Source organism: Schistocerca nitens, chromosome 8 (assembly GCF_023898315.1).
Source record: "Schistocerca nitens isolate TAMUIC-IGC-003100 chromosome 8, iqSchNite1.1, whole genome shotgun sequence".
NCBI lineage: Eukaryota > Metazoa > Arthropoda > Insecta > Orthoptera > Acrididae > Schistocerca > Schistocerca nitens.
The window spans coordinates 112,716,379-112,740,535 of record NC_064621.1 but is presented as its reverse complement, the minus strand read 5'-3'; the positions used below and the strand labels follow the sequence as shown (position 1 = coordinate 112,740,535).

General features: G+C 41.4%; 1 protein-coding gene across 1 annotated transcript in view; it reads right to left on the bottom strand.

The window, feature by feature from the left end:
• The window catches only part of LOC126198816 (myogenesis-regulating glycosidase-like), a 297,131-nt gene that overhangs the window by 265,293 nt on the left and 7,681 nt on the right, over positions 1 to 24,157 (bottom strand). The window lies entirely within an intron of this gene.

Here is a 24,157-nt window from a genome sequence, read left to right as displayed (position 1 = left end):
CATTGAGAGTAGTGTACCGATTCAACGCAGCTTGTCACCTCTCTCCGAGGGGAAGGCGCAGATGCTTTTGCACCCGCACACGGCTGCGCGAAATTTGGCTGAAAATAAATAACATTGGCCATGGAACACCAGTTGCTCGAACTAATTATTATTTGGGGGCAGTTGAATGCAAAAATCTAGGACCCGAAGTTAGGTCGGCATAACCTGTCAAGGTGTTTGGCAATATTGCACCTGTTTACTAGCGCTTGAATATGTGCAGTATTTTGCTAATGGTGTTCTTCTGAACGTGCGATCGCCTATGGCCAGAGTCCACACACTAAAATGAAACAATTTATTTGGCTACTACTTCACAAAATATGTCAGGTATTCCACTGCAATATTGTATCCGTCTTCTGTCTCATCAGGCTGTAAGCTCTGTCAGATTCTGACTTTAGCAGTGGATGCCCTGTGCCACTCAATTCGTCGTCCATCGCCACACCAGACAGTTTCTCTCCTAGTAGAGTCCTTCATTGTACTGTTCCCACCTGTATACTTTCTCCTGTGCATTGGACAGTGGAACCCGTGCTTTCCATTTCCTGATAGTTATTTTCGTTTTGCAGCCTACTTAGACTGTCATTACTTTTTGATTTCTGCACATTTATTCAGTAGCTATTGAGAGTTGGCCGTTCTCATCTAAGTGGCGTATATAGCTGCATTTCTATTTTCCTGGACTTTTTGCATTTCCTTCTTTAGATGATGTTTGGAAATAATTCTCCTCTTACCCACAATTTATTCGCAGTTTCAACTCTTGTACCAATATTTATCTGTCCATCTTCCGCCGTTACATCTTTGAGAAATATCGTTTCTGCCCAACTGGACTTCTTACTGTTGAATGCAGCCTTTGAGGGAGTCGAACGCACATCATCGTTCCGAATTCCTTGGGCGTTGACAATAAATTTCTAAGTATTCAAATGGCTGTCCACTTTTCAATATTACCTAATTGTGTTCTGAGTACAAGTGCACTCCCATATTTTATACTATACGCAGTACAATCGTCCATCTACACTACTGGCCATTAAAATTGTACACCAAGAAGAAATGCAGATGATAAACGGGTATTCATTGGACAAATATATTATACTAGAACTGACATTTGATTACATTTTCACGCAATTTGGGTGCATAGATCCTGAGAAATCAGTACCCAGAACAACCACCTCTGGCCGTAATAACGGCCTTGATACGCCTGGGAATTGAGTCAAACAGAGCTTTGATGGCGTGTACACGTACAACTGCCCATGCAGCTTCAGCACGACACCATGGTTCATCAACAGTAGTGACTGGCGTATTGTGACGAGCCAGTTGCTCGGCCACCATTGAAAAGACGTTTTAAGTTGGTGAGAGATCTGGAGAATGTGCTGGCCATGGCAGCAGTCGAACGTTTTCTGTATCCAAAAAGGCCCGTTCAGGGCCTGCAACACGCGGTCGTGCATTATCCTGCTGAACTGTATGGTTTTTCAGGGATCAAATGAAGGGTAGAGCCACAGGTCGTAAGACGTGTAACGAATGGCAGCCCATACCATCACTATGGGTCATACGCCAGTACGGCGATGACGAATACACGCTTCCAATGTGCGTTCACCGCGATGTCGCCAAACACGGATGCGACCATCATGATGCTGTAAACAGAACCTGGATTCATACGAAAAAATGACGTTTTGCCATTCGTGCATCCTGGTTCGTCGTTGAGTACAGCCCGCATCTCGTGGTCGTGCGGTAGCGTTCTCGCTTCCCACGCCCGGGTTCCCGGGTTCGATTCCCGGCGGGGTCAGGGATTTTCTCTGCCTCGTGATGGCTGGGTGTTGTGTGATGTCCTTAGGTTAGTTAGGTTTAAGTAGTTCTAAGTTCTAGGGGACTGATGACCGTAGATGTTAAGTCCCATACTGCTCAGAGCCATTTAAACCATTTTCGTTCAGTACACTATGGCAGGCGCTCCTGTCTGTGATGCAGCGTCAAGGGTAACCGCAGCCATGGTCTCCGAGCTGATAGTCCATGCTGCTGCAAACGTCGTCGAACTGTTCGCGCAGATGGTTGTTGTCTTGCAAACGTCGCCATCTGTTGACTCAGGGATCGAGACGTGGCTGCGCGATCCGTTACAGCCATGCAGATAAGATGCCTGTCATCTCGACTGCTAGTGATACCAGGCCGTAGGGATCCAGCACGGCGTTCCGTATTACCCTCCTGAACCCACCGATTCCATATTCTGCTAAAGGTCATTGGATCTCGACCAACGCGAGCAGCAATATCGCGATACGATAAACCGCAATCGCGATAGGCTACAATACGACCTTTATCAAAGTCGGAAATGTGATGGTACGTACGTATTTCTCCTCCTTACACGAGGCATCACAACAACGTTTCATCAGGCAACGTCGGTCAGCTGCTGTTTTTGTACGAGAAATCGGTTGGAAACTTTCTTCATGTCAGCACGTGTTGGACAGTGTCTCTAGTTCGCCTGTCTATTACACCCTGCCGCTTTTTCAGTTCTGAGCACGCAGTGGGCAGGCTAAGACACCTAGAACAATTAATAGTGTACGATAATGCAATGCCTGTGTTATTCCGAATTACCATGCCAAGTTCCTTCGGACACCACCGGCGCCACCCTTGTGTGAATGCTCTGAAAAGCTAATCATTTGCATATCACAGCATCTTCTTCCTGTCGGTTAAATTTCGCGTCTGCAGCACGTCATCTTCGTGGTGTAGCAATTTTATTGGCCAGTAGTGTATCTTTGGCATTTCTTGGCCTTTTCCTTGTCATTTTCAATCAGAGTATCTATCATTATCAGCAGAAATTTACTGCAAAAACTATGGAGCACGTCACCTTCCGCATTCCTGTTGCTGAGTCACTGTGCCTTCTGTTCTTTGCCGTATTTTAGTTTTAAAACCGTCCACGTTTGTTAGATTTTCGTCGCCTTTATATATTAAGTCATCTGTTCCGTTCCTTCTTACACTCTGTTGACCGTATTATCTTCAGCTTGTAACCTTTATATACCTCAACTATCGATGATAACGTTGGTTCGCTGTCGATTCTGACGAGAAACTCCATTAAATGTTCACAGGAAATCATTCATTCGCTAACTTACTACTCATAATGAATCTTAATCTGCTCCTCTTCCATCATTTGACATATTCTTTAACAGAATTAAGGAGATTTCATATACCGGAAAGCTTCTGATACTGAAGTTGAGGATCTTTATTCGAAATCTAAGTACTGTCTGGAATCGAACCTGTGTCTTGAGAGACTTTCTACTACTACTCGAAGGCGCTCCCTCTAAGCGACAAGTCTACGCAAACGATGTTAGTATGAGAGTTCTGAATCGTACCTACTACCTATCATAATTCTCACGCCTACACTCTACATATGCAATGGTGACGAATGTCTCGGAGAACCTGAAACAGAGTCACTAGTTAAGCGGCAATTAATGATTCCAGACATGCGATATGATTAAAAACGTCACAGGAGTAATCGCCATTCCTCAGCAGCGGATACACCAGGGATTGGCATTGCTCAATTTGTCTCGAGAAACAGTGCTCAAGCGAGACGCAGCTCCGTCGTGCAATTTACCGTGCAGTGGTGCGATTATCAATGTGTTTCCTGCAACAGAAGACAGAAGCAAACGGTATAAGAAACAAGAACTACATAAGAGATTTCTCGAGAGTCTGGAAAAGCTGTCACCAAATAACAAACATCTTAATAAGGGCAAAGTTGCGGATGACAATCTTTCTTCTGGCACAGAAAAAGATACTTTGATGAATGATATAGCGGCGTTAGAAAGAAGGAATGCCTCTTTCATAGACAAGTGCGTGCAGCTTCGAACGTGTGAGAAAGATCTTCGGAGCAAGGTGCCCAAAAACACCACGCCACAGGGGTGAGAAAGAAATTAATAGGAGGTTTCTTGTGCCTAATGAAATTACTCGTGAGCTGGGAAAAATATTTTCCCCTAATCAAATAAAAAATTTACTACATGACTCAAAAAGTTTTCGGTGGAGTAAAGAGGACGTTTGTACAGCGATTACTCTGCGTGCTATGTCGTGGAAGTGTTATAATTTTCCTGGGGAAAAAATCGGGTATCCTCTACCGGTAGTGTCGATGTAGGGGGCCTCGATAAACCGCTCTCTTACTTGCAGTCTGGCATTTTGAAAGATGTTTTAATTATGAGGGAAATACAGGTTAAAACATTCACCTACAGGGAACGAGTTAGCGTTTTCTCTTTTGTCGCAATGGACATTGACATCAGGCTTTGCTGTGGTCAACAAGAGGGCAGGGTGTTAGGACCCCACAGTAATGTATAAGTTTTATTGTGCGTGGGCTGTTTGCAAGTTGGAAACAACCTGTTTATATTGATTTTGATATTCGCGTGACAGCTCTCCTCTCGAATGAAATTATTGTTGCCTTAGCCAGTAATTCGTATAAGGCTGTAGCTTGTTTAGCAGGTACGGGAACAAAAAAATTTTCCGTTTGGAACGACCTTAGCGTGACGCACATAAATGATCGTTTCCTTCATCTTAGCGACACACGAAAGAGTGTGTGCGTGTTCACTGATGCCCCACATTTTCTGAAGCTGCTACCGATTCATTTGTTGTATGAAGACCTATTGTAGAAATAAGGCAGTGACGAAATCCGTGTCCGAGAGACTTTTGGCTGTAGACAGTTGCAAGATGAAAATGTGCCCAAGTTAGCAACACATCACTGTTTACGGCAGAGACTGAGAGAGAGTGTGTTTAACAGCGGAATTGGTGCCTCGCATAGCTTCTCGCGCCGTTCGGCTTTTAATACCAGAAGAAGGACACACTAGTGACTTCATACAGCTGGTCGATGATATTATAGATGTCCTCAGATCAAGACCTTCGAAAGTAAGAAACCTCTGGAATGTGGATTCGGAATTCATTTGGAAGCACGAGATCAATTTCTGCACAAGTTCTACAAATGTTGTGAGAGCAAGCGCCTTGGATAATCAGAACATTTGGTACCTCTTGAGAAAGCATTCATGAAATGTATTCGGTCACTTTTAGGTCTGAATAAACTATGAGGATACAAGAGGACTTAAGAGAATGCTGTGTCAAATATACACTTACTTCCAGGATGAATCAGTACTGTGTGGGAAACTTCTTTTCTCTTGTAAGGGGACTTGGACATTTTTATGAACATTCAGCTCCAGTAAATGTAATTAATAGAATAAGGGTATTACTGTTAAATGCCAGTGCTTTCGATATTCCTCTGTCTAATGCATCCAACACTAGTAAACATAAAAAAAATGAAATACGGCTGTTACTGCTGAGTGCCAAAGCTTTCGATATTCCTCTATCTAATGCTTCTTTTTTTAAACGTCATGAAGAAAAAACATTTGTTATTGCAGCAGTGTTCTGCAGCATTCTTTCCGATGTGTCCAAAGCACTCACAATGGTCGGAGAGCAGAGAGAAAATGAGGGGATGCAACTGGCTGCAGAAAATTAAGAGAGTTCATCAGTAAACGTGGGTTCGGACTCCAGCGTGGACGGATTTTGTATCATGCCGGATATACAGCTCATCGGTGCAGGCAGAACATCAGCCACACCTACTGAAGAGATGGTGTCAATTCCAGGAGAAAAACCTGTCAGCTGCTTGTGCATGATTTCTAGGGAAAGTTTGCTTGTGCCTTCAGAAACATGGCTTGAAGCAGTAACCCAATTGGAGCTGACTTTTGCTCAGCTTCAAGGAAGTGACAATTTGTCTAGAGAAAGGGGCATCATTATTAAATTGCGAGTAACATTTAGTGACTGCTCCCCAAATATACACAAAGAGATAATTAGAATTTACGCTAGAACTAGCAAAATTATTGGTTTGTGCTGGCTTTCATTAAAAGACAGAGGAAGAGTACCTGTTACAGCTCATCGAAAAAAAGGAAGAAAATTGCATATGTCATCACAATAATGAGGTCAGTGCTTAGTCTAACCGTTCTGTAAATAAATGTTGTGTTAGTAGGTTTGTACACTTTAGACAGAACCATTGCATATATAGTTTTTTCACGGCGTCACAATACTGATGTTACGAATGTTCCTGCACATTTACAACACTATATGGCACCTTCACTGCAGAGGAGAACTGGTAAGTAAACTTGTTTTTTATTTATATAAGCGTAATTTACAACAATTGAGGTCTTATATAAATATATTTCACTGTAATTAAATTAACTGATTCTGATTTATTTGAATCAACGTTTCGCATGTGATGTGCAGTGCGGTTGTGATCTGATATTTTACCGATGCCTAATGCATAAGCGACACTGGGATATAACTTATTAGTTTCAGCTGTAAGATTTTAGCAGCAGAACCGGCGTTTGCACCTCCAGATTCTGGTATCAATAAAATCTTTCGCCAAAAACTTGACGTAAATGAGCATGCTGTGTCATTTGCTTGCGAGCGCCTGCTTCCACGCTGACGTCACAACGTAAACCAATGGCATAGCAGAACGCCTATTGCCCGACATTGTTAATTACAGTCCTTGATCTCACTACAGACCGGTAAGTTTATTACTACCAGTAATTAAAGCAACAGAATAGATTGTTCATGAACTGCTGGCAGACAAAATTCATACTCGTGACGTCAAAGAGGCGTAGATGAAAACCGCAGGGGATTTCGGAAACACATAAAACAGGAACAGTATTTATCGACGCTACTGACGAAAACAGGTAAGTCATTGACAGTTGTGAAGCAACCATGCTAACACTGATTGAGTTCACTACGTCATATTCTTAATATCGGTATATTCACAGACCGATAAGCTGATTACTGTCAGTAAATTAATCAATAGAACGAATCGTTGACGAACTGCCTAGTGACTGAGTTAATACGTGCAGTGTCGAAGTTAAAAACAACAGCGGCTTTCGGAAACATCATAAAACACAGATTGTACCCATCGACGCTATTGACGAAAACAGGACTTATGGACAATTGCGGAACAACCATTTTAACAGTGATTGAGTTTCCTATGGCTGTAGACACTCTTAATATCGGTATATTACTTATGAATATAAATGGTTAATTTCTCCTACTCCGCTCTAACATTCACCTTAAAAAGATTTATGAACGAGTCATCTGTGGATTTGCGATTTCGTCATAGAGAGACGTTGTGTCAAGAACGTTCCAGTTTTCAGTTCTTGAGCCCTTTCTCTTCCCTCTTACACCCATGATATTTCATATGCCTATACAAGCGCTGGCCTGAAAGATACTACCTCTGCATTATAGGGTATGAATGATGTCATTCAATATGACAATGCGCTCAAGACTTCGATGTTAATTTACAGCGTATTCCATAATATCCAAAACACAGTAGAAGATCTGTAAGCACTTGATTTAGCGTCTAGAAAGAAAGGAACTTACCTTCGAAACTCGCAGAAAGGCTTTTCTTGCTTTTTTTATTTCACAAGCGTTTAAAAATGTATAGTTTTGACAAAATAAACTAAAATAGTCCATACATTAATCGTGAGGGTCCTAAACTGTTGAGAACTGTTTACCATCACACAAACAGTCAGAACTTCAGACGATTCCAAGAACGTAATTTTAGGTTGTCACATCTCACTTGTGCCCGTTGCTCCCATTGTACCAAGCTCGCATGTAACTTGGTCGGCATGTATCGCGAATACCTCTCCTCACGTGTAAAATAACTATCATCATTGTGTAACTGCCACAAGTCAAGCACCTTAGGTGCACTTATTTCCAAATACATGCATTTACTCAATCTCATTTGTCATTCAATGATTAAATATGTAAGTAGCTCGTTTTTGTGCTTATATGTTGCCCGCGCTATAGACTGCATTAATGTCACTGACTGCGCTGTGCGTCCTTGGTAAGAGACTCTGTGGCTGGTCGGACTCGCTAAGTTAATAGTGATGGAGGTGAGAAGCGATATTAGCGCGAGCGGACGGTCTGGACGTGTGTCCGTCATGAAGATTTAATATTGGTTGGAAATTGATTGTAAAATGAAGATGGATGTATTTACTACGGTGTGGATAATGGAATTATTGACGATTATATAATTTTTTTGAACTGGTTGTCACATGGTTAAGGTACCATCTACTGAATACATTGTTTGCTCTGCAACAAAATCTTTCCTTTGCTAACTACATGCCTATTAGTAGTTAGAGCCAACAGTAGTTACAAACCTTTTATTTAACTGACTGTATACTTTCTGTATCGTGTCGTGAAGGTTTTCTGTGAAGTATGTGACTTACGAAATGTATGGACTATTGTTAGGATTTCTTCTAATTCCGGGCAATTCTTTTGTGTTAATAAATAGTCAGATTGCGTTATCCTTGTATATTGTGGGTATTACAAATGAATAGAATAAGTTTGAGCGGTATTTCTCAGGGAAAATTCTGTAGGTCAATGTTGAAACGATAATGACAAGCAAAGTGACAGTACGTTCTGTTTCAATCTGCGATTTTAGAAGTTTCAGTTCCATTAAGCAATTTAAGTAAAAACGTAGAAGTTTCACCTTCTCAGTTATTTTAGTTTAAGTAAAGATTTATTTAGAAGTTTCAGATTCTAGTAAAAACTACTGAGGTACCGAAGACTGCTCCAAAACTATACTACCCTCAAGAAAAGACTGCAGCATTGTCTGGTATCATTGGAATAGCTTGTCTCTCGGGCCATCCCAGTCGTCGTCGCACTACTCGACGGCAGACCAGAGTTTTCGCTACATTAAACACTGTTTTAGCTCTTCTGCTCTCTAACAAGTTTTGTTCGCCAAATATTTAAACCAGGCGTAAACAAGACTCAATGGAACTTACAAGACTCTTATTTAGAAATTTGTCCGAACTGTCATAGCGAAACAAAGAGTGATAAATGAACAATAATTATATCCCTTTTACTAGAGTGAGCTCTAGCTATACAAAGTAAACAAGGTTTAATCTCTTAACAGTGCTTACGGAAAACTTAATTAGCTATTTGAGAGAATAATGAAATATCTCTCGAACAGCTACGGCTAGCTGTGAAGAGTGTGTCCATAATTAAAGTTCCAGTTTAAAAGGTACTAAAAAGAGAACCTCTGCTCAGAATGACGTCAAATTTAAACAGCACATCATTGACGCAAAATGAGACGTTATGAAACGATAAGAAAAAATTAACCAAAGTTTTACCAACATATCTTAACATAAACGGGGCCAACTACAAATGACAGATGAATGGAAATACGACGACTGAGTTTTAAGTTGCATATTACACCAGCCGTACTGTTCAATGCGCATGATTGCGCATGTTTTTTTGTCCACAGTTTTCTGCCATAAGCTGAAAACAGAATATTCCACAACAGATCGAAATGTCTCTGGTGTCACGTTCAGAAAGCTTATCGCAATGCGAGCCTTCAATTCAGCTACGTTCGTCATTAGAGCAATAAACAAATGTTTCACATAACCCCATGGCCAGAAGTGACACGTATTAAGATCACGTAATTTGGACGGTAGGAAAATGACCGCTGATAATTCTAGCATTTTCTGCCTCTGCAGTAGCCGTTTAACAGTCTCTGCGATGTGTGGAGCAGCCCCATCTTGCATATAATTGGTCCCACCCACACATACACGGGGTTCAGGGGTTGGAGTTATGTTGGATCGCAAAAGACTTTGATAGCGTTTCACAGTGAGGGTACGGTAAGAGGACCTGGAAGACGCACCGCCTATTGCCCTACAGTAACAATGCTGTCAACCTACACCAGTCAACTAGGCAGCATAAAGTGGTACCGATTGGTGTGAATGCCAATTTTCCGTTGCCCATATCCCGCAGTTCTGCGTAGTGACGTGTATTTGGAAATGGAAATGGGCTTCGTCTGTCGACAGAAAGTTCTTTGGCCATTCATTGTCCACATCCATGCGAGTAAGAAATTCCAGAGCGAACTGTAGGCTTGCAGGCAGGCCAGCGGGAAGCAGCTCCTGAACACGCGTGATTTTCTGTGTATAGCAATGCGGGACGATTCGTAAGATTTTATGCACAGTGTTGGCAGTTATGTCCAACGTTCGGGCAGTTCTCTGTGCAGTGCAGCTTTGCACATCACCGTTCGAACACTAATGCAATGCTATGACCATATCTTCGACAGATGTCGGATGAACTGCATTCCTCCCCCTGCCACAACGCACTTCTACAGAACCTGTCGTTTCGAATTTTGGAATAATTTTCTCCATACCCTTCCCAGACATCGAACCGATGGCTTTATTCAAACCCTTGCGTGTTCAGAACTTCTGCAAGGCTGCTGGTGCAGAGTCACCGTTCATGTAAAAGAGCTCTAACAGCAAATAACTATCCTCAATGGAGGCATTCATGTTGGGTCTCGGATGCAAACTAAAAAAGAGCAGTGTGTCGTACGGGTTTTGCTGTTCATATTCCGACGCTTACAGTGCCATATATTGGTCATATTTTCGTTAAATTTGGTCTGTTTCATAATATGTTTAATAATATACCGCTCAAATTTCGCCTCATTCCGAGCAGTGATTCTCTTTCTACAGCATCATGAGGCTGGAATATTAATTATGGACACCCAGCGTATGAAGTATCAAATAGTATCAACTATCAAATAATACATAAATAAAATTTACCTATTTTTTGTTGATCTGAATAATTATACAATGCCGATCGATATTTGAATATATTGCATTTCATGCTCTCCGAACAATAACATCTTTAGGATTGCATATGAAGTACCTTGCGGTTTCTTTGGGTGAACCACTAATGCCGACATGGCGTCGTGTCAGTAAATGTGGCCACCTCAGCGGTTTATAACGATGAGAGTTAGTTACTTCCAAATCTTACACGTAACACTTCAGACAAAGTTCCAAATTGCTTTTGTGTACAAAGCTACCATCCATTATTCCACCTTCTTGTGATGATTAATTTTAAAACCACGCGTGACGTATTTTTCGTTGTACTAATACCCGATTGCAACCGATCTGCTGCAGCCGTCTGGTATTTCTGTAGATAATATCGGCTCAAGAGACCTTGGAAATACGTCCAGATATCATAGCACGAAATATGCGACCCTCTTACAATGGAAAATGCGATTGTGGCTGAGATGACTGATAACATGTCTTTTTCTATAGCAGCAGAGCAACTTAATTTTCTATGTAACACGCTGGAAAGTAGAATTCTGGAAAAAGTGGAGACGTAGTAGCTAGTAAAAAGACTACAGTAAGCTTAAAAGTTGTACTCAATAATGAGCGACATTACCTTTTAAAATGGAAAAGCGATTTTATCCATTCACAGTGAATGACTTACGTAGATCATCATTCCAGCTGGCGGAATGGAACAACGTAACACATCATTTTTATACTAATGACCTAAGCTCTCAAGTACCTAGGCAAATGTGGCCAATTTGTAAGCCTTTACAACAATAGGTGTAAGTCCAATATATTTCTTTTTAGTTTAACTTAAAAATATTTGGTGTGATATAATATAGAGATTCAAAATGTGTAAGCGAGAAGCTTCTGTTAACAACCTGGCTTTAGTGAAGATTCTATTCTCCTTAGTGTGGTCACTTTCTACCAGCTTCCCATGTAACAAACGAGATGCCGACTAAGAATTTAAAGTTTAATTTTTAACTTGGCTTCTTAATATCTTACAGAATATTAGAGTGTTTGTCTGGTGGAATTTACCTCAGCGGTCTCCTTATTTCATTTATGTATGCGCATCTCAGCTGCTGTAGATGATTTTGAGCGTCTCTCAATGGCATGTCAAATGTTTCTCTAAGATATTGTATTTCTTACTTCTTGAAAAATCTTTTCACAATATATTTGACCGCTAATTTTGCATTTTTTTAAATTTTCTTCTTCTATATAATATGTTAATTTGTATAGCATTATTTCACATTGTGCTGTAAACTAAGCTTTTTCTAAGAATTTAGTTTTTGTCTGCAATGCCGCCACACATTTCTGTGGTAATTCAATACCACTACACTGTAGGGAAGTAATAATACATGAAAATTAACCATTACAGTAGGAATGATCGTGAAAATGATGTAATACATATATTAATCAACACCACTATTATTAATATTATTATCACTACCATTGACATTTTAAGTATTATATACAGCTTAAGTCATGTCCATAAGTTATTTAATAACTTTTGCCATAGTCACTAATTTATTAAAAGATAATTAAAACGTTCACTTGGGCTATTCTCCAGTCAATGACATTTATTTCACTTGTAATTTTTCCTTTAAGGATGGTTAGTTTCCTGAACGATCAAAGTACTCAATAGTAGTAGAGCCACTTTATAAAAAGGGAGTAATGTAGCCAATTTCAGACTTACTTCTACGCCATCTGTGTTTGCTAAACGTATTGAAAAGGCTGTGTATATAGGAATAATTGATCTTTCTATATCAGATTATTTGCTATCAAATACACCGTTCGGCTGTAGAAATAGTTTGACAATTGCAAATGCTATATTCTCTTTTCTCCGTGAGGTATTGCATGGATTAAACAAAAGTTTCGAACATTAGACATATTTTCTGATTTAATAAAAGTGGTTGATTGTATTGATCACAAAATATTGCTCCAGAAGTTGGACCATTATGAAACGCAGGGAGTACCTCATAACTCGTTCACCTCTTACTTTAAAAACAGACAGCAAAACGTCATTATTAACTGTGTTGAGAACGTGGTGAGTGGAAAACGGTCTGAGTGGAGCACAGTGAAAAGGGGGTGCCACAGGTATCAGTGTTGGGTTCACTCCTGTTCCTTATTTATATAAATGATATGCCCTCTAGTATCACAGGTAATTCTAAAATATCTCTGTTTGCTGATGACACTAGCTTTGTAGTACAGAATATTGTTTGCAACACTGGCTCTCTCTCAAACAGTGCAGTTCATGACTTAAGTTCAAGGTTTGCTGAAAATAAACAAACGCAAAATCATAGTAACACTCAGATTTTACAGTTTCCGACACCCAATTCTACAAAACCTGGTGTTTTCATTTTGGAGAATGGGCGTATAATTTGTGAAACTGAACAGTTCAAATTTCTTCGTGTCCAGATAGATAGTAAACTGTTATGGAAAGCCCACATTCAGGATTTTGTTCAAAGGCTTACTGCTGCCATTTTCACTGTTCGAACGGCATCCGAAGTAAGTGATCGTTCGACACGAAAATTAGTCTACTTCGTTAACTGCCAATACCTTACATCGTACGGTATTATATTTTCGGGTAACGCTTCCCATTCTCAAAGGATATGTTTGACTCCGAAGCGAGCAGTGCGGGCAATAAGTGGTGTAAATTCGCGAATCTCTTGTCGACCCCTGTTCATTAGGCTGGATACTTTAACTTTGGTCTCTCAATATATATATATATATATATATATATATATATATATATATATATATATATATATATATATATTCCTTACGGTCGTTTCTTGATAACGAACCAGCTTATTCCCAAGAATAAGCATCTTTCACTCAGTTAATACTAGGGACAAATCCTATCTGCGTTTGGATCGCACTCCCTTGATTCTTGTGCAGAAAGGTGTGCAGTATACAGCTGCATCCATTTTCAGGAAGCTTCCACATGAATTCTAAAATCTTTGCTGTAATCCACGCGCTTTCAAATCGAAACTGAAGAGTCTCCTCATGGGTCACTTCTTGTATTGCGTAGATGGATTCCTTGAAAAATTAAGCTGATTCCTATGTTATATTATTGATTTCGTTTACTTAAACTTACGGCTTGTCTTTCTTGTGTTCATAAAGATTTGATTTAATCTGTTGTTATTTCTATGTTGCAATTTCATGTAATGACAGCTTCCATGACTTTGGACATTTGCTCCTCAGTTTGGTCCTACGAAACAAGGCGCGTAAAAAAAATTCGGCTGATATTAGCAATGTGATCCTTCCGTCATCGTAATTTTGCACAGTCACCGTTTGCTAATGTACCATACAAATGTACTTGTGTCATTTTTATACGAAACTGCTGAAATAACAGATCCTAGCGACAGAAACCTTCCCTACTCGCGAATATTTAAAATGATAATACTGCCGTAGTGGCATTTGTAAATGAACGTAAAATCTCACAAAAAAAAGGTTGTCTGCCGTCATTTGTCTTACAGACGGACAGGGAAGAAAATTAACTTTTCGTATTCTTGAAAACATACCCATATGGTGGACTTATGGCAGGCAATGTCGATCATGTTGAATACCGAGAGGTTGAAAGTGTGTCATTTCTGATTCTGTTTTTATCTGAGAGCAGGTCATCTAAATGAGGAAAACACAAATTTTTCATAATGCGTTTATTTAATTGCAGCCAATAAAACTCAGTTGAAGTGTTTTAGTATTACACTCTTGTACTTATTAGTCATTTACAAATGTACCACAACGGAACGACGTTTCGCATGCAGCCAGAGAAGCCTATGAGGAGCTGATCCTGGTGAAGTAGGGCAGAGTGTTGAGAGGAGCAGGGTATTTGCGGAGCCAGGTGGGGCCCTGTATGGTGGGGTGCTCCGGGTCGGCCTCGTCTCTCCAGGTGCCCTTCGGCAGGTAGATGTCACGGCGCACCGTGTTGCGGTACAGCACCGGCGCCACCAGGACATCTTCGCCCAGCAGGTACTCTGCACACAAAGGAAACCAGGTGTCACATGGCTGTGCTTTAACGGTACTTATGCTCAGTTGTGGAGTAAATCTGCAAGGAATGCAGTGATAACATCCAATGCTCAGGGAGAGGAACGCCGCTTATGAGTTCATAATTCTTCAAAAGTTGTTATTTGTTCAGGTATTAAATGAAACCCTTAACGCAATTTTAAGCTACAAACAAATATAAACATATGCGACTAGTATGGATGGTTTTCTCAGCGGCTTGCACAGATACCTTTTGTTCCTCAGATGTCTCGCGGTATCAACCCAAAATAAAACAGTGGATTATATCTGAAATCAAAGGAAATTAAAGTGTGCATAAGACTCAAATAACGTGAATTATTTAGAGACGAATGGAAAAACTTGTAGAAGCCGGCCTCGGTGAAGATCAGTTTGGATTCCGTAGAAATATCGGAACATGTGAGGCAATACTGACCCTACGACTTATCTCGGAAGCTAGATTAAGGAAAGATAAACCCATGTTTCTAGCATTTGTAGACTTAGAGAAAGCTTTTGACAATGTTGACTGGAATGCTCTCTTTCAAACTCTGAAGGTGGCATGGGTAAAATACAGGGAGAGAAAAGCTATTTACAATCTGTAGAGAAACCAGATGGCAGTTATAAGAGTCAAGGGGCATGAAAGGGAAGCAATGGTTGGGAAGGGAGTGAGACAGGGTTGTAGCCTGTCCCCAATGTTATGCAATCTCTATATTGAGCAAGCAGTGAAGGAAACGAAAGAAAAATTCGGAGTAGGTATTAAATCCATGGGGAAGAAATAAAAACTTTGAAGTTCGCCGATGACATTCTAATTCTGACAGAGACAGCAAAGGTCTCGGAATACCAGTTGAATTGAATGGATAGTGTATTGAAAGGAGCATATGTGATGAACATCAACAAAAGCAAAACGAGGATAATGGTATGTAGTCGAATTAAGTCTGGTGATGCTGAGAGAATTAGGTTAGGAAATGAGACACTTAAAGTAGTAAAGGGAGCAAAATAACTGATGATGGCCGAAGTAGAGAAGATATAAAATGTAGACTGGCAATGGCAAGAAAAGCGTTTCTCAAGAAGATAAATTTGTTAACATCGAGTATAGATTTAAGTGTCAGGAAGTCGTTTCTGAAAGTATTTGTATAGAGTGTAGCCATGAATGGAAGTGAAACATGGACGATAAATAGTTTTGACAAGAAGAGAATAGAAGCTTTCGAAATGTGGTGCTACAGAAGAATGCTCAAAATTAGATGGGTAGATCACATAACTAATGAGGAAGTGTTGACTAGGATTGGGGAGAAGAGAAGTTTGTGGCACAACTCGACTAGAAGAAGGGATCGGTTGGTAGGACATGTTCTGAGGCATCAAGGGATCACCGGTTTAGTATTGGAGGGCAAAGTGGAGGGTAAAAATCGTAGAGGGAGACGAAGAGATGAATACATTAAGCAGATTCAGAAGGATGTAGGTAGCAGTAGGTACTGGGAGATGAAGAAGCTTGCACAGGATAGAGTAGGATGGAGAGCTGCCGCAAACCAGTCTCAGGACTACAACTACAACAACAAGACTCAAATAAAGTTCCAGAGGTATCTGGTCTCTATCCTTGTCCCCAATCTGTAGCCTTTCATCTTATTTCACACTGCTTCTGCTGCACAGTGGAGCCTAAAAGAATGTGTTAAGAGGACAGTGTATTGAATATATCGCTGGCACTGAGTGGAAAATACTTCGTCTGTTGTGGTAACCTAAAATCGCGCCGAGAGTAACGAAAGAGTGTGTAAAAAAATACGGAAGTATTCTCTAAACTCGGGTACACGCAGAAGTCCTACAGGAAACCTGTATGTCATACCTGAGTCGATGGTCTGTGCAGTGGAGTCGGTGGGGTCGAGCCACCAGACGGGCAGGTTGACCGGCGTGCCGTCCTCCACAGCCTTCTGCATCAGCTCCAGGATTCGTGGCGCGTACTGCGTGTGCAGATCGGTCAGGCTGCGGCAGATCTCCAGCGTCTGAAAAGTGGACAGGTAATCACAGTCTTGCAGTGTGATCAACCACGGTGAAACAAACTGTTCCAATAAATTGAGGATACGGCAGTGGCGATGAAAAAGATTTTTTTTATGAATAGGAAGAAGGGGGGGGGGGGAAGGAAAGGAAAGAAATGGTGTATATTGTGTGAATATATATTCCTAACTAATGAGGTTCTTTTGAATTCAATATAGGACATCTGTTCCAGTAGAAAACGGGCCATTAAAATTGCTGCACCAAGAAGAAATGCAGATGATAAACGGGTATTCATTGGACAAATATATTATACTAGAATTGACATGTGATTACATTTTCAAGCACTTTGGGTGCATAGATCCTTAGAAACTAGTACCCAGAACAACCACCTCTGGCCGTAATAACTGCTTTGATACGCCTGGGCATTGCGTCAAACAGAGCTTCGATGGCGTGTACAGGTACAGCTGCCCATGCAGCTTCAACACGATAGCACAGGTCATCAAGAGTAGTGACTGGCGTATTGTGACGAGCCAGTCGAACATTTTCTGAACCCAGAAAGGCCCGTACATGACCTGCAACATGCGGTCGTGCATTATCCTGCTGAAATGTAGGGTTTCGCAGGGATCGAATGAAAGATAGAGCCACGGGTCGTAACACATCTGAAATGTAACTCCACTGTTCAAAGTGCCGTCAACGCGAACAAGAGGCGACCGAGACGTGGAACCAATAGCATGCCATACCATCACACCGGGTGATACGCCAGTATGGCGGTGACGAATACACGCTTCCACTGTGAGTTCACCGCGATGTCGCCAAACACGGATGAGACCATCATGATGCTGTAAATATAACCTGGATTAATCCAAAAAATGACATTTTGCCATTGTTGCACCCAGGTTCGTCATTGAGTACACCATCGCAGGCGCTCCTGTCTGTGATGCAGCGTCAAGGGTAACCGCAGCCATAGTCTCCGAGCTGATAGTCCATGCTGCTGCAAACTTCGTCGACCTGTTCGTGCAGACGGTTGTTATCTTGCACACGTCCCCATCTGTTGACTCAGGGATCGAGATGTGGCTGCACGATCCGTTACAGCCATGCGGATAAGATGCCTGTCATCTCACTGAAAGTGATACGAGGCCGTTGGGATCCATCACGGCGTTCCGTATTACCCTCCTGCCGTTGTAAACTTTCCTCATGTCAGCACGTTGTAGGAGTCGCCACCGGCGCCAACCTTGTGTGAATGCTCTGGAAAACTAATCATTTTCATATCACAGCATCTTCGTCCTGTCGGTTAAATTTCGCGTCTGTAGCTCGTCATCTTCGTGGTGTAGCAATTTTAATGGCCAGTAGTGTATTTTTTTGGCCAGTTCAGGTGTATAAATGCGTAGGTCACAGCATACAAGCAGACACTCACATTATGCAAAGGAAGTTTCAATAACTGTTGAGTTATGGAATGAAACTTCCCTGGTACAAATATCAAGGTGATTAGACTGAGTAAGGAAAAACTGTCGATCAATTATTGGCCTTCGTGTCTTTGATTTCGAAGAACTCTCCACTTATTGATTCTACTTTTAAGGCGAACGACAACGTCGTCAGTAAGGCAAGAAGTGTTTTGGAGTAAACTGTGGAGAGAGCGTACATCTCAGAAAAAAGTGATATTGTGTTAGGAACGGAGGGCTACTGACTTAGTGGCACCTGCGATACCATTGTTTCTCGTGATTCGGCTGCGGATAACCCTTCCCTAGTACCTAAACCGTAAAAAGAGTTTCAGAGAATAAGTAATCAGGAATTTATCTGTATTTTGCAGTTCCAAGTTATTTATGAAAATTTTACATATCGTAGTATCACTCGACTATATGTGGTGCGATCACGTTGAGAAACTCGTGTTGCTTCTTTACAACGGTGTGTAATATAGTATGCTTTCTACGAAATTTTAGAACCCATACAATGGTCTGTTGCGATCACAGCATTGTCACAATCTGTAGTGCCCTACAGTTCCTCTTTAAAGGTATTTCATTTCACTTATTTATCTAAATAAATTATTTATATACTTGTTTGGGATCATTCCTATCTGGACAACAAAACTGAGTAGCCTCCCTTTCAATGAATGGACCCCGTATCCCACACTGTACGCACCTCGTTGTCAAAGTCCCACGGTGTGAAGGAGTACTTTACGACCGGCATGAAGACACTGGCCTGAAGCCAGCGCACGTACAGCTCGGACCACGTCTTGCTGTTGCCGCCGCCCACCATCTCTCCGATAACGAAAGGGTAGCCGACCAAGTTGAGCTGCAGCAGCTTGGGTATCAGCGTCTTGAAACCGTGACGGTTGCTCCAGTCGCTCTTCAGTTTGTCCATCACAAAGTAATTGGGCAGCTGCTGGTTCTCCACGCTGGTCTCTATCTGCACCATGGGCCCAAACTGCGAGATCACCTTCGCATACGCGTCGCTGAAGGCCACTGGGTTTCGCTCTATGGGCTCTATGGTGGACGGCTTCGGCAAGAAACTTACCTCGCCATAGTCAAAATCAAACGAGTCGATCCCTGACTCGTTGCGAAGGGCCTGGAAACGTTACAGAAAAATATAACTCTCAAGTAATACAGAGGATTCATTGGCCATATAAACAATTTGTGTTGTATTGTCTGGAGACTAATTATCGAGAACAAGTGAAAAATTTTTCCTTAACGACATATATTATCATTGCCCGCTACACCCTTTTGATGTAAAGGTAGCAACAACATTAGCAATCTAATTTGACTTACATTATTAATAGTATTGTACTTAAGATAACGAACTAATACACATACGGTTCATTATATTCTTACAACACTTTCGTAGTGTTCAAAATCATATTAAAGATACTCAACCCTCGAAATTTCTCCTGCACTCATGCTGAAGCATTCAAGTAAGCGTATGTAAATATGTATGTGAATATACAACATACATAGGCCTTAATTACGACAAGAGGGTCGTAACTATGATGCAATTGACACGTTCGCAAACTAAGTATGAAACTTGTACATAATTAGAGAGTTTCAGATTATTTTATCTTACCACTTTTCCTAGCTTTCTCATATCTTCGTATGTCTGACTCATCCTACAGCACAAGAAATTTTAATGTTTGAAGGATAACAGATAATGTGGTCTTCTGAAATGGAAACGTAAGTACCGCACGAGACTAGAAATCTAGGATGCTCCAGGTTACCACTGTGTAACCGAAGGTATCTTTTATTAGAACCACTTGTTGCAGATTCTGGATGGAAGACACTGCTTTGAATGTTAGCGGAACAAGATAAGAACGTGCTGTCTCTATGAAAGTTGATGGTACGAGAAGAGGGGCTGATAACTAGCGTGAGATATTTCCTAATATCGAGTCTGACCTCCTTTTGTCCAGTGTAGTGCAGCGACTCTATGCAGCGACTGTACGTGGCATGGACTCAATAGATCGTTGGATGTCCCCTGCAGAACAAATAAGCCATCATGCCTCTATAGCCAACCACAATTTCGAAAATGTTCATAGATCGGTATTCTGTGCACGATAAGACATCTCGGTTATGTCCCATAAATGTTCAATGACATTCATGTAGGCCAAACTGAATGACCAAATCATTCCCACGAATTTTCCAAAGTAATGTTCAAGCCAATCGCGAAAAACTACACGCGATGCGTTGCTATTAGCAAAAGCACTCGCATCTGTTGTCTGCCGACAAAATCCATTAAAGCCAAATTTCGCGACACTGTCCTAACGGATATTTTCGTACTACGTGCCGCCAGACGAATGGAAAAACTGGTAGAAGCCGACCTCGGGGAAGATCAGTTTGGATTCCGTAGAAATGTTGGAACACGTGAGGCAATACTGACCTTACGACTTATCTTAGAAGAAAGATTAAGGAAAGGCAAACCTACGTTTCTAGCATTCTTAGACGTAGAGAAAGCTTTTGACAATGTTGACTGGAATACTCTCTTTCACATTCTGAAGGTGGCAGGGATAAATACAGGGAACGAAAAGCTATTTACAATTTGTACGGAAAGCAGATGGCAGTTATAAGAGCCGAGGGACATGAAAGGGAAGCAGTGGTCGGGAAGGGAGTGAGACGGGGTTGTAGCCTCTCCCCGATGCTATTCAATCTGTATATTGAGCAAGCAGTATAGGAAACAAAAGAAAAGTTCGGAGTAGGTATTAAAATCCATGGAGAAGAAATAAAAACTTTGAAGTTCGCCGATGACATTCCAATTCTGTCAGAGACAGCAAAGGACTTGGAATACCAGTTGAACGGAATGGACAGTGTCTTGAAAGGAGGGTATAAGATGAAAATCAACAAAAGCAAAACGAGGATAATGGAATGTAGTCGAATTAAGTCGGGTAATGCTCAGGGAATTAGATTAGGAAATGAGACACTTAAAGTAGTAAAGGAGTCTTGCTATTTGGGGAGCAAAATAACTGATGATGGTCGAAGTAGAGAGGATATAAAATGTAGACTGGCAATGCCAAGGAAAGCGTTTCTGAAGAAGAGAAATTTGTTAACATCGAGTATTGATTTAAGTGTCAGGAAGTCGTTTCTGGAAGTATTTGTATGGAGTATAGCCATGTATGGAAGTGAAACATGGACGATAAATAGTTTAGACAAGAAGAGAATAGAAGCTTTCGAAATGTGGTGCTACAGAAGAATGCTGAAGATTAGATGGGTAGATCACATACCTAATGAGGAAGCATTGAATAAAATTTGGGAGGAGTTTGTGGCACAACTTAACTAGAAGAAGGGATCGGTTGGTAGGACATGTTCTGAGGCATCAAGGGATCACCAATTTAGTACTGGAGGGTAGGGTGGAGGATAACAATCGTAGAGGGAGACCAAGAGATGAACACACTACGCAGATTCAGAATGATGTAGGTTGCAGTAGGTACTGGGAGATGAAGAAGCTTGCACAGGATAGAGTAGCATGGAGAGCTGCATCACACCAGTCTCAGGACTGAAGACCACAACAACAACAACAACATGTGCCGCTTGGTTTTCTGCTGTTATTTTAGACAGTGTTGCTTGTCTATTAGCACCGGCGACTCTATCCGAACTCCACAACTCTCTGTTGCTAAATCAGGGTCGACGGCCACTTCGTTGCCTGTGGTGAGAAGGAATGCCTGATATTTGGCACTATCGGCACACTGTATACACTATGCATTCCGGAATGTTGAATTCCCTAACGTAATTCCCCATGCACGTGGCTTAGACTACCATTCTGCTTTCAAAATTCGTTAATCCAAGTCGTGCGGCTATAATCACGGTGGAAACCTTGTAACATGAACCACCTGAGTACAAATGACGGCTCCGCCAACGCTACGACCTTCTATACCCTTTCTACGCGATAGTGATGTCATTTGTATATGTGCATATCGGTTTCCCATTGTTTTATGTCAGGTTCTATCTATCAATGTTCCAACCTGACAGTTTCTCGGTGGTAACTATAGAAAAATTACTCAAAAATGCGTTGAACGGAGCAAAAGTCAAAATAAGTGAAAGAGGCCACTGGTAAAAATCTGTACACTAGGGAATCCGGCATAAACCAGCGTAAGCAGCAGTAATAATGCGAATTAAATGTGAAACATGCAACCCGAGAACAAGAATTGTTGTGATTGCACGTGAGACACGTAATACAGGGTGATAAAAAAGTCAGTATAAATTTGAAAACCGAATAAATCATGGAATAATGTAGATAGAGAGGTACAACTTGACACACATGCTTTGAATGACATGGGGTTTTATTAGAACCAAAAAAAATACAAAAGTTCAAAAAATGTCCGACAGATGGCGCTTCATCTGATCAGAATAGCAACAATTAGCATAACAAAGTAAGACAAAGCAAGGATGACGCTCTTTACAGGAAATGCTCAATATTTCCACCATCATTCTTCAACAATAGCTGTAGTCGAGTCGAGGAATAATGTTGTGAACAGTATTGTAAAGCATGTCCGGAGTTATGGTGAGGCATTGGCGTCGTATGTTGTCTTTCAGCATCCCTAGAGATGTCGGTCGATCACGATACACCTGCGACTTCAGGGAACCCCAAAGCCAATAATCGCAGGTCTGGGGACTTGGGCGGCCAAGCATGACGAAAGTAGCGGCTGAGCACACAATCATCACGAAACGACGCGCATCTGTCGGACATTTTGTGAACTTTGTTTTTTTGGTTCTAATAAAACCCCATGTCATTCCAAGAATGTGTGTCAATTCTTACCTCTCTATCTACATTATTCCGTGGTTTATTAAGTTTTCAAATTTATACTGACTTTTTGATCATCCGGTATATTGCGTTGGTGCGAAAATTCGTAGCGTTCATCCATGAGTTTCAACAGATATACATAAGAGAGGCTTTAGTCCTGAATTATGTATTCTCCTTCCGTATTTAGAACAGTCTGCCAACGGTGGGGTAACTTTTCGATTACGCGACTGTAGAAAAAAGTTTGTTTTGATGCGAAAAATTTGCCGATGTTCGGGGGGCAATTTGGGTTGGAAAGGATATTTCTTGAAAGTTGTTGGATAAATAGCGGAAAAGGTGAAAAGCTAGGGCGCCAGGTCAGATAGATAAGATGGGTGTGGAATGACTTCCCAACACAACTCCTGTATAGTGCTTTTTGTCAGCCTAGCACAACATGCACACGAATTATTTTGGAGTAGCATCACTTCACGCAGTCTCCAGTGTTGACAATAAATATCAGGAGTGACGGTTACATCTCGGGGAAACAATTCGTAGTACACCATACAGTCGCTTTCCCACTAGATGCATGTTACTATTTCTTATGGATGGACGCAGGCTTTTGCACGGGAAGTTGCTGCTTTGTTTGTGTCAACTATTCCATTTTTTTCTTATATTAGCATCAATACACCAGTTACGATACAGGATAGGAATGGTCGGTAATGTTCACTATTCAACCGATGATGAGCAAGCAGAGGTGCACGAATGGCCACACACTGATCTTTGTTATTTTGCCTTAGAGCATGCGATACCCAAACACCCGATTTTTGAACCCTACCCATTGCATGCAAATGTAGAACAATGATGCAATTATTACAGTTGACAGCAGTTACCGGTTCTCGAGTACAATGACGTTTATAATTGTGGATTAGTGCGTTTAAACACCTAAGGTCCCCCTGAATGCGGCGATCCTCCTGACAACGAGTAAACCATCTTACTGCCGGGCTCTGTCCTACAGTATTACCCTCACACGCGGCGCAAATTTTTCTGCCTGCTTCCGCAGCTGTCACCCCTCAACCGAACTCAAACAGAAGAATATGTCGTAAATGTTCCGTTTTTTCCACTTGAGACTTCATCTTCTAGAGCTCACAGCTCCACTTACAAAAATGTTAGGGTAGTTACTGTTGGTGTAAGACTAACATTAGTTTGCGTTTGTACTCACCCACAGTCGACTGGTCCACCAAGTCACTGCCTCAGGATTGGTGAAGTCGACAACACCGGTGACTCCATGGTACCAGCGCGTGATTGTGCTGCCGTTCACGTTGGACACAAGGTAGCCCTTCTCCACGGCTTCCGAATAGTACGGC